This window comes from Rhinoderma darwinii, unplaced genomic scaffold (genome assembly GCF_050947455.1).
Source record: "Rhinoderma darwinii isolate aRhiDar2 unplaced genomic scaffold, aRhiDar2.hap1 Scaffold_81, whole genome shotgun sequence".
NCBI classification, from domain to species: Eukaryota; Metazoa; Chordata; class Amphibia; order Anura; family Rhinodermatidae; genus Rhinoderma; species Rhinoderma darwinii.
The window spans coordinates 1,080,690-1,091,913 of NW_027464375.1; the positions used below are offsets into that span (position 1 = coordinate 1,080,690).

At 46.0% G+C, this 11,224-nt stretch overlaps 1 long non-coding RNA gene across 1 annotated transcript; it reads left to right on the top strand.

The window, feature by feature from the left end:
* The first annotated feature begins 4,446 nt into the window (after positions 1-4,446).
* On the top strand, positions 4,447-11,012 carry LOC142731518 (uncharacterized). Its single transcript, XR_012878978.1, has 4 exons — positions 4,447-4,572; positions 5,930-6,922; positions 10,122-10,258; positions 10,901-11,012. It is a non-coding gene; the product is annotated as an uncharacterized LOC142731518 (long non-coding RNA).
* Positions 11,013-11,224: the final 212 nt, after the last annotated feature.

Here is an 11,224-nt window from a genome sequence, read left to right on the forward strand (position 1 = left end):
ATGGAGATATGGGTCCAAGGTCTCTGGGGAATGGGCAAGGAACGTAGTAGGCCCGCAGGTCGGGACCTAGGGGTTTTGGACCTAGCGCAAACCTCACAAGCGGCGACGTAAGCCCTAACGTCTTTAGGCAACCCAGGCCACCAATAGTTTCTGGTAATGAGGTGTTTGGTGCCCAAGATGCCAGGATGACCAGATAGAGCGGAGTCATGGTTTTCCCTGAGTACCCTCAGCCGGTATTGCAGGGGAACAAACAGTTTGTCCCCAGGGACGTTCCCGGGAGCTGCACCCTGATCAGCCGCGATATCAGAAGCTAAATCAGAATCCGTGGCAGAGACGATTATACCAGAGGGTAAAATACAAGCAGGATCCTTCTCGGAAGGAGGATTGGCCATGAAACTACGTGACAGAGCATCAGCCTTAATATTCTTGGACCCAGCCCTATAGGTAACCAAGAAATTAAATCTGGTAAAGAATAGTGCCCACCGAGCTTGTCTAGGATTAAGCCTCCGGGCCGATTCTAGGAAAACCAGATTCTTGTGATCCGTAAGGACCGTTACCTGGTGTCTGGCCCCCTCCAGGAAGTGCCGCCACTCCTCAAAAGCCCATTTAATGGCTAGAAGTTCGCGGTTGCCAATATCATAGTTACTCTCCGTGGGCGAAAACTTCCTAGAGAAGTAAGCACAGGGGCGGAGATGGGTGAGGGAGCTAGTACCCTGGGACAAGACGGCCCCCACTCCCACCTCGGAAGCGTCAACCTCCACAATAAATGGCTCCTCTTGGTTGGGCTGAATCAGCACGGGGGCCGAGATAAAGCACTTCTTGAGAGTCTCAAAGGCCTGGACGGCCTCAGGGGGCCAATGGAGGACATCAGCACCCATGCGGGTAAGGTCCGTAAGAGGCTTAGCGACGACCGAGAAGTTGGCAATAAATCTCCTGTAATAGTTGGCGAACCCTAAAAAACACTGTAACGCCTTAAGGGAGGCAGGTTGGACCCATTCCGCCACAGCCTGAACCTTGGCAGGGTCCATGCGGAATTCATGAGGGGTGAGGATTTGCCCTAAAAATGGTATCTCCTGTACCCCAAAGACACATTTTTCAGTCTTAGCAAACAGATTATTCTCCCGAAGGACCTGGAGCACCTTCCTGACATGCTCCACGTGGGAGGACCAGTCCTTGGAAAACACCAGTATGTCATCAAGGTACACAACAAGAAAATTACCCAGGTACTCTCTCAGGATTTCATTAATAAAATTCTGGAAGACAGCAGGGGCATTACACAACCCAAAGGGCATGACCAGGTATTCGAAATGACCCTCGGGTGTGTTGAACGCAGTTTTCCACTCATCCCCCTCTTTGATGCGGATAAGGTTATATGCCCCCCGTAGATCGAACTTAGAAAACCATTGGGCTCCCTGAACCTGATTAAAAAGATCCGGAATCAAAGGAAGTGGGTACTGGTTCCTTACGGTGACCTTATTCAGGTTACGATAATCAATGCACGGCCTAAGACCACCATCCTTCTTCCCCACGAAGAAGAAGCCAGCACCTACAGGAGAAGTCGAGGGGCGAATGAAACCCTTGGCCAGGCATTCTTGGATATACACCCTCATAGCTTCATGTTCAGGACATGAAAGATTAAATATCCTACCCTTAGGAAGCTTGGCACCAGGCACCAAATCGATAGCGCAATCGTAATCTCTATGGGGGGGCAACACCTCGGAGGCCTCCTTAGAAAACACATCGGCGAAGTCCTGAACAAACTCAGGAAGCGTGTTTACCTCCTCCCGGGGAGAAATAGAGTTAACAGAAAGACATGACATAAGACATTCATTACCCCATTTGGTGAGATCCCCAGTATTCCAATCAAACGTGGGATTATGCAACTGCAACCAGGGAAGGCCTAAAACCAGATCAGACGATAATCCCTGCATCACCAGTACAGAGCACTGCTCCAAATGCATGGAGCCAACCAGGAGTTCAAAAACAGGAGTATGCTGAGTAAAATAACCATTAGCAAGGGGAGTTGAGTCAATTCCTACTACAGGGATAGGATAAGGTAAATCAATACAAGGCATCTTTAGAGACATAGCAAATTCCACAGACATGATATTAGCAGATGAGCCAGAATCCACGAAAGCACTGCCCGTGGCAGACCGGCCAGCAAACGAGACCTGAAAGGGAAGCAAAATTTTATTGCGTTTCACATTAACGGGAAATACCTGTGCGCCCAAGTGACCTCCCCGATGATCACTTAGGCGCGGAAGTTTTCCGGCTTCTTATTCTTGCGCCTGGGACAGGTGTTCAGTAGATGCTTGTCGTCCCCACAGTAGAAGCAGAGACCATTCATTCTGCGAAACTCCCTACGTTGTCGAGGGGACATGGAGGCCCCGAGTTGCATAGGTACCTCCGAGTCCTCCGTGGAGGGGCGAGGAGACGGGACCTCGGGGGGGATCGCAGAAAAGTCAGAGGGGAGCACACTGAAGCGTTCTAGCTGACGTTCCCTGAGACGTCGGTCAAGTCGTACTGCTAGGGCCATAACCTGGTCAAGGGAGTCAGACGAGGGGTAGCTAACCAGCAGATCCTTCAGGGCGTCAGATAATCCTAACCTAAACTGGCACCTTAGGGCCAGATCGTTCCACTGAGAAGCTACGCACCACTTCCTAAAATCAGAACAGTATTCCTCAACCGGTCTCCTACCCTGACGTAAGGTCACCAGCTGACTCTCGGCTAAAGCAGTCCTGTCAGTCTCGTCGTAAATGAGTCCGAGGGCAGAGAAAAAACGATCAACAGAGGAAAGTTCAGGGGCGTCAGGAGCCAAGGAGAAGGCCCACTCTTGGGGCCCTTCCTGGAGTCGGGATATGATGATACCCACCCGCTGGTTCTCGGAACCTGAGGAGTGGGGCTTTAGGCGGAAATACAGTCTGCAACTCTCCCGGAAGGAGAGAAACGTCTTACGGTCCCCTGAGAACCGGTCAGGTAACTTGAGGTCGGGTTCTAGAGGTGAGGTGAGGGGTACTACTAAAGCAGCGTCACCCTGATTGACCCTTTGGGCCAGGGCCTGGACCTGTAGGGAGAGGCCCTGCATCTGCTGGGTCAGGGTCTCAAGGGGGTCCATGATAGCGTCAGCGTAGGAGAAATGGTAGACTAGGTAAGGGCTTGTAATTATGTAATGGCAGGAAGGAGGTGAAGGGAAAGTGAGCCCTAATCTACCCACCGCCCTGTCCCTGCCTACTTGCAACGACCCGCCCTAGGCGACGAGGTACAACTGGGCGGCGGTCCCTACGCTGTCTAAGTGCACAGGAAAACAAACAGGGAACACGCAAGGGAAGGGGCAGTAGCCACGGAACGCCACGAGGAAACGGAGCGGCGAACGAACAGTCAGGACCAGGACGAAGTGAGTACACCCGAGCGGGCACGGAGACAGAAGCAAGCCAGGGGCAAAGCAAAGCAGGTCAAGCAGAACTGCAGCAATGCAGAAGCACGGCAGAAGCAGGCTGGAGCAAGCAGCAGTGGGGCCAGGAATCCAAAAGAATTACAAGCACTGAGGGAGAGAACAGGGCAGGTAATAAAGGACAGGGGGCGGAGCTAACTCCAACAGACCAGGCCGCGATAGGCTCTCCCACTCCTGAGCCTGCCACCCTGGTTGGTGGGAGATGGTGTCAGTCGAACAGGTCTGACCTCAGGTGTGGATTGATTAATCCCAGGAGTATACCTAGATGAAGTACCTGGCAGATCCCTAACACTGTGACAATGCATTACCCCCAACTTATTCTTAAGGACCATAAAGTGTTTGAGCTTCTACATGGACCTAACAAGCGATCTGCTGGAGTCCCTTATCTACACATATTCAGGGCGGAGGTGCCTTGCTGGGGGCTCCACTACATAAATATCCTGCAGACTGTCCGGAAGCAAAATGTACTTCTCAGTCGTGTGTATATATGTATGGAGCATGTCCTCACTGTATATACTGTACTCCCTCCTTACTGTCCTCATATATACTGTATATAATGTACTGTTCAGTTATATGTATATATGTATGGAGCATGTCCTCACTGTATATACTGTACTCCCTCCTTACTGTCCTCATATATACTGTATATAATGTACTGTTCAGTTATATGTATATATGAGACGTGTCCTCACTGTATATACTGTACTCCCGCTTTACTGTCCTCATATATACTGTATATAATGTACTGTTCAGTTATATGTATATATAGTATGTGTCCTCACTGTATATACTGTACTCCCTCTTTACTGTCCTCATATATACTGTATATAAAGTACTGTTCAGTTATATGTATATATGGGACAGGGTCCACTCTCTAATCAGGATTTTTAAGGTGCTATGGATAAAACATTATCCCCTGCTATACCTTTTCCTGTAATATTATAATAAATATTGGATTTCTCTCTTTCTAAACAGACTCCGCTCCCACTGGACAACATGCAGGGCTCCCATGTTACGTCATCGCCATAGAAACTGTTCGGTTTCCAACCATCGTAGAATGGACAACTAACCGGCAACTGAAAGCTCCTCCCAATGTATTAATGTCACTTCTGTATGGACAGGTAAGATTTGTCTATCCCCTTCAATGGGTTTTCCCATGAAGGACATTTATGACATCTCCACAGGATATGTCATAAATGTCAGATAGATGGGAGTCCCACCTCTGTGACCGGCGCCTATCTCCAGAACGAGGCCCCCTAATCAGTGGCGGATTAAGTAGGCCATAGGCCCTGGGCTGTTACCCAAACATGGGGCCCCCATACTCCTCCGCCGCCCTGCCACTACCTTTTTGTGCAAGCATTAACAGATGGGTGTTACGATTCCCCTTGTCAAAAGGCTGCGTCCCTACATACTGACAGTATCACACTGTGCAGGGACACATCCTCCTGACAAGGGGAATGGTAACACGCAATTGTCTATCAGTCCTGGACTGCACAAAGATATTTTGTGAAAGACAAGGATTTCCTATAAAAAACATGTCAGGAGAGGAGACAGATTCTCTATAAATCTAGTGACTCACAGAAGGTAAAGTAAAGCACCACACACACAGCCCCCGTAGAAAGCGCCACACACAGCCCCTGTCGATAGCGCCACACACACAGCCCCTGTAGATAGCATCACACACACAGCCCCTGTAGATAGCTGCACACACATCCCCCTCCCCTTGTATATAGTGCCACACAGCCCCCTCTCCCCTTGTATATAGTGCCACATATCCCCCCTCCCCTTGTATGTAGTGCTACACAGCAAACACCCCCCTGTATATTGCCACATATATTGCCTCCAAAACAAAACATTGTACTTACCTTGCCCCGTTGCCGCGACGGACGGTGCGCTGCACTGTCTCCAGGCAGAACGCATGCTCATATCAGCGTGATGCAGTTACGTCATCACGGCGGCCTGCCCAGGGAGTCTTCCCAGCACCTTATAGGCTGCAGTCCTAACTTGGCCTGAAGCCTTTATCATTAATTCATATCTGCGTCCTGAGGATGCAGATACAAGTGAATGTGGCTGTCGCTAGCATCGGGGCCCCCTCCAGTTCTAGGCGCCAATGGGCTTGAGGGGGCCCGTGCAGCCCAGCCAATAAATGTTATGGGCTTGGCAGCCATGGGCCCCCTGGGAGCCTTGGTCGGCTGCCCGAGCCTTCCTAACGATGATCCGCCGCTGCCCCCAAACCCAGTTATAGCTTTTTGTGCTCATGCTGCTTCCTGGTCACTTCTTGATGACATGGTCGGAAGTTACAGAAACAGCGGTGAGTGCCTCGAATTTCTATCTTATATATATATATATTGATGTGCTCAGGACTTCACCCTAGGATCCCCCCTTACTAGTAATAAAGGCCGTGCACCTGCATTTGGGATTTCAGATCCTCGCTGTCTTTTTGGATTATTTATCAGTTTGTTTTCTGTGTTTTTACAGATAGTGCCAGAAACCCAACTATGGATTTTAGAACCAGAGAACAGTCATGGCTGGTTAAAGATGACTCCACAGCCACAGGTGTTGGCAGTCAGAGAAATATTAGGGAGCCGCAGAACTCCTTCAAAAGCCTTGTAAATAAAAGAATGAAAGTTTGGTGGAACCGAGCATTCCTAGCAAATTATCTCCAACGGAACCTTATACCGAGGGGGTTACGCATACAAGTTTTCCCATCATTTCCAACTGAAGATGTGAATTTTCCATCTAAATGGGAGGAGAACTGCAGTGCGTGTTCATTTAAAGTGATGGAGCTTCTTATTGGACTCAATAACACATCATTAGAAAACAGGGATAACGAGCTGGAAAAGATCCAGCAAAAATTAAAAGCAGAGATGTCCAAAGAGGACTTAGAAACATTTAAAACACAATTGGATCATCAATGCCTCGTGTGGGAAAAAGAAATGGAGAGCAGAAAAACAAAGAAATTGATATGTGATAATAATGATTTTCAACAGAAGAAAATATATTGATGGAATCGGAGACAAAATGGTGAATCACTGAGTCTTTCCTCTTCTATGTGATCTTTGTCATCACAGAGCGGTCACCATGATATGACATTATGTAGTAGCGTGAGGTCTACACGTGACTTACCAAGATACAAAAGAAAACGGAACTAAAATCAGTCGTCCAACAGTAGGAGAAAAATGAATAAGGGATTGGAACAAAATCCAAGACATCACAAGAAGGTCATTAACATTTCTATGCATCAATTATCTATAGGTGACATCACACTGTTGGACAAAGTCTTGACCTTTTCTCCCGCCTCCTGTTTTGATCTTTTCTCAGCAGTAAAAGATCTGCAATTTTTTGCACAATCTTTGATCTTTAAGAAATGGTATTTTAAAGAGGAAGGCAATTTATTTGTCACAGTTGAGGAACGAGAAACATTGCGAATATTTGAGAAACTCTTTCACCAAGAAGGGGGAATATCAGAAGGTAAGATTCATATCTGTATTAGAACCAAATCTACAAAATCCCCCCGTTGTCTATTTGCCCCGCAGTAGATCTTTTTGTCAAATTAGTCCCTGAAGATTAGCAAAACATTCCAAGGAAAATTAAGAATGACAATCTGTCGAGTTCAGAGAGAGAGAGAGAGAGAGAGAGAGAGAGCTTGGAGAGGATTAAATCATGGCATGATGTGGTAGTAAAACCTGCCGATAAAGGCAGGAATGTGGTATTTTGGCCACGCCAGATGTATATTTATGAAGCAAATCGGCAATTGAAAAAACTCCACTTTTTAAATAATGATATCACGGAGGCGGAGGTTGCTTTAGCAATCTCTAAGCTACACAATAATAAAACGCCGGGTCCTGACGGCCTATCGGCTGAATACTACAGACTTTTGCCAGATATTGTACCGACATTGACGAGGACCTTACAAGCCATATTTAGTGGGGAGATTGACCTGCCTAACTTTCATGCGTCCAGGACCATATTGCTTCCCAAACCTGACAGGGATCCAACCCTCCTTTCCTCATATCGTCCGATTTCCCTTTTAAACCAAGACTATAAGCTCCTAACAAAGATTTTGGCCGACCGCCTCCAAACCATGTTTGGACTGATCATTGCCCCAACCCAACTGGGTTTCTTAAGGAATAGACATTCCACTAAAGGTATCCGTCAGGCTGTAGCAGCCACGGTGTCTGCACTAGACCCCTCCTCCCCAGTGACCATGCTGCTGGGACTTGACGCGGAAAAGGCGTTTGACTCTTTATCATGGCCATTTCTCACAGCGGTGTTGCAGTCTCGGGCCTTCGGGGACAGCTTTCTAACATTCCTTTCACGCTCACAGGCCTGCTCTACCACATCCCTTACCATCAATGGGCTTAACTCACCTCCTATCTCAATTTTCAGGGGTACGTGTCAGGCATGCCCTCTCTCACCGTTACTGTTTCATTTATCCCTAGATCCACTTCTCCGTCATCTCCAGTCCCTAGCATGTTTTCAAGGCATACAAATTGGAGATTCTCAAATTACACTATCGGCATTTGCAGATTATATTTTGTTCTTCATATCTAACCCTGCCTCTACTTTACAACCAATCCTCCAGGATATCCCAATTTATGGTGCCCTGTCAGGTTTCAAGATCAATCTACAAAAATCAGAAGCCCTAATTCTTAAGGGTCCCTCAAGGCCACTCTGTTCTTCGAAGCATGCATTTAAATGGAACTCTGATTACATTCCCTATTTGGGGGTACGCATCACGAGACAACGATCAAATTTATATCAACGAAACCTTAATCCCATTATTGCATATTTGGAATCCCAACGCATGGCTTGGAGGCACTTTACTCTATCATTTTTAGGTAGGGCTAATCTATTAAAAATGGTTGTCTTCCCTAAATTGTTATACTTACTACAATCCTTGCCTATATACTTGAGACCAGTTGATGTTAGGCAAAAGAGACCAAGAGTGAGCCTATGCATATTGCAGCAACATCATGAAAATGGAGGGATTAATTTTCCACAGATTCACTTATACAATACGGCAGCTCAACTACGAGTGATTGGAGATTGGATAACCGGCAGCTCCTGCTTTTCTGATTCTACATTGGACCAACAATTTTCAAAACCCATTTCCTTAACATGCCTCTTACACACTCCCTACTCGGCTCTATCACCTGATGAACGGGCTAACCCCCTAGTCATGTCCTCCTGGAAACATGGACCAAGGTCAGACAACACTTAGGTTTAAACCCTAGATTTTTCCTACTTCTTCCTTGGGTCCATAACTTTGACTTCCAAAATGCCGACCCCCATGTGGTTTTTCGTGGATGGGTTGGGGGGGAGGGGTTGACATGTATTAATCAGATAACTAACATGCTCACTCGTCGTCCATACTCATTTAATGAACTACGTATACAATATGATTTTTTGGGCCAACACCCATTTTATTACATGCAGGCCTGTAGCTATGCTCACAAGGTCATTAGACACTTACAAGACCAAGACTGGGATGACTTCTTCTGTCACTTAACTCCATCTCATCAATGCCGAAAAAGACTAATCACTACCTATTATAAAGTTTTAAGACAGCCATTGGACTACACTAAATCGAGATCAGGCGTATCTTACTGGGTTGACCACTTAGATCAAACAACTCATGACGATGTCCTATCATCTGTAACTATGGCTGCCAAATACCTCCCATCAGATATGTCCTGGGAGATGTCTTTTACAATAGCCCATAGGGCTGACGTGTCCCCTTATAGGGGCTTTCTCATGGGTAACTCCTCTGACCATTCGTGTTTAAAGTGTGGAGCACCGCAATTACATTGTCTCTGGTTATGCCCAACTATTGTTGACTTTTGGCGAAAGATACAATATTTTGTGTCGAACACCCTGTCCATACCATGCCCCTCAACCCAAAAGTGGGGTCTCTTTGGGATACTGCCACCTTCCATGCTCTTTATCCCGAAACATCACAAACAACTGTTATACTATGTCTCTGCGGCTGCTAGGAAGGCCATTCTCCAGGTTTGGATAAATAATACACCCCCCACACATCGTATTTCCCTAGAAAATATATCTTATCTTTTCCGAATGGATTGGGTGGAAACCTCCCATCGAAAAGAGCACAAAACTGAAGCCTTTTTTAAGTTGTGGGAGAACTTTATACCTCTCTTACCACTTCATATAAAACAAAAACTGATTGCATGCTTTGGCTCCACAACTTGATATCTGGAGCATCAGCTGTCTGGTGTGACACCAATCATGATCTGATTCCTTAATATCTGTATTGAATCGCGGTAACGATGGGGATACACGTGTCCATCCTCTTCCCCCTCCCCCCGCTATACTTCCCTTCCCCCTTCTTTATGGTTTATTTAGTGTGTTTCATCTCCTATGAATATTGACACTTTTTCAATTTGTCTTTGGGCTAAAATCTCTAATTCTGTCCTCGCTCCAACTAGGATCATTTGAAGTAATTTATACAAATTGTAGATTATATAATATGCAAAATAATGATATAAGTGTTCAGAGATGCTATTGCCATGGGAAATATTGTTGAATTGTTGTTCGCTTGTTTGTTATGTTTGGAAAAATAAAAAATACATCAATTAAAAAAAAACGAAATAAAAAAAAACTCCACTTGTTGTAGAAGGTTAACATACAATTCTTTATTATCCTTTAGAGCAAAGATGATCCACATTCTACAAGATGGTATGGATGCCGGAGTCCTCTCCAAGTCCCTAATGGAGGCACTGATTGTGACTGAGCCAACGATACAGACGCCTTTTCTACTACCCAAAATTCATAAGGACTTTCCAGGTAGGCCAATTATATTGTGTACCGGGGGGTTAACTCAGAAGGTGTGCAAATGGGTCGACCACCATTTAAAACCATTAGTGGAATGTCTACCTTCGTATCTGTGCGACTCTGCCGATTTGTTGTTGAAAATTGAAGAGATTCATTTAGATGACAGACATATTTTGGTAACTTGTGACATTGAGTCACTATATACCGGCATCCAGCATACGGATGGGTTGCATGCAGTGGCCACCTTTTTGCATATGAGCAATATAGGAAAGACTTTTCAGAGTTGTTGCTAACCCTATCGGACATTGTTCTCAAACACAATTTTTTCACGTTCAATGGGTCCTTCTACCTGCAACTCCAGGGCACGGCAATGGGGGCAGCCTGTGCACCCTCATACGCCAACTTGTTCCTGGGGCTGTGGGAGAGGGACCTATTCCTGCCAGATCATGAGATATCAATGAACCAGCTCCTTTTCTGGGCCCGTTCATTGATGACATCTTCATGATCTGGCAGGGGACTTCGGATGAATTAATGGAATTCATCAGTGTATTTAACTATAATACACGTAACATTAAATTAACATGCAAGTGGAATCATGTTGAGATAGATTTTTTGGACATACTAACTAAAAGGATCCATAATGGTTGTCTCCAGACAGATTTGCATCGTAAAGAGACATCAACAAACTCATTTCTTCACGCCACGTCTTCACATCCCCGCCACACCATCGAAGCTATACCAACTGTACGATTACTGCGTGTTAAGAAAATTTGTTCAACTCATGAAGATTTGAAATTCCGCACAACTGAGTTAAGAAAGAGACTTGCTCAACAGGGCTGCAGCCGCCACCGCAATGTTAATAAAGCCTATTGACGACCACGTGCACAGCTCCCCCTCGTGCACAGCTATTACAAACTGTAACTAAAAATAAGGAATTTCTCCTAAGGTAAGATTTACGAACACGTATCATTTGGTCAG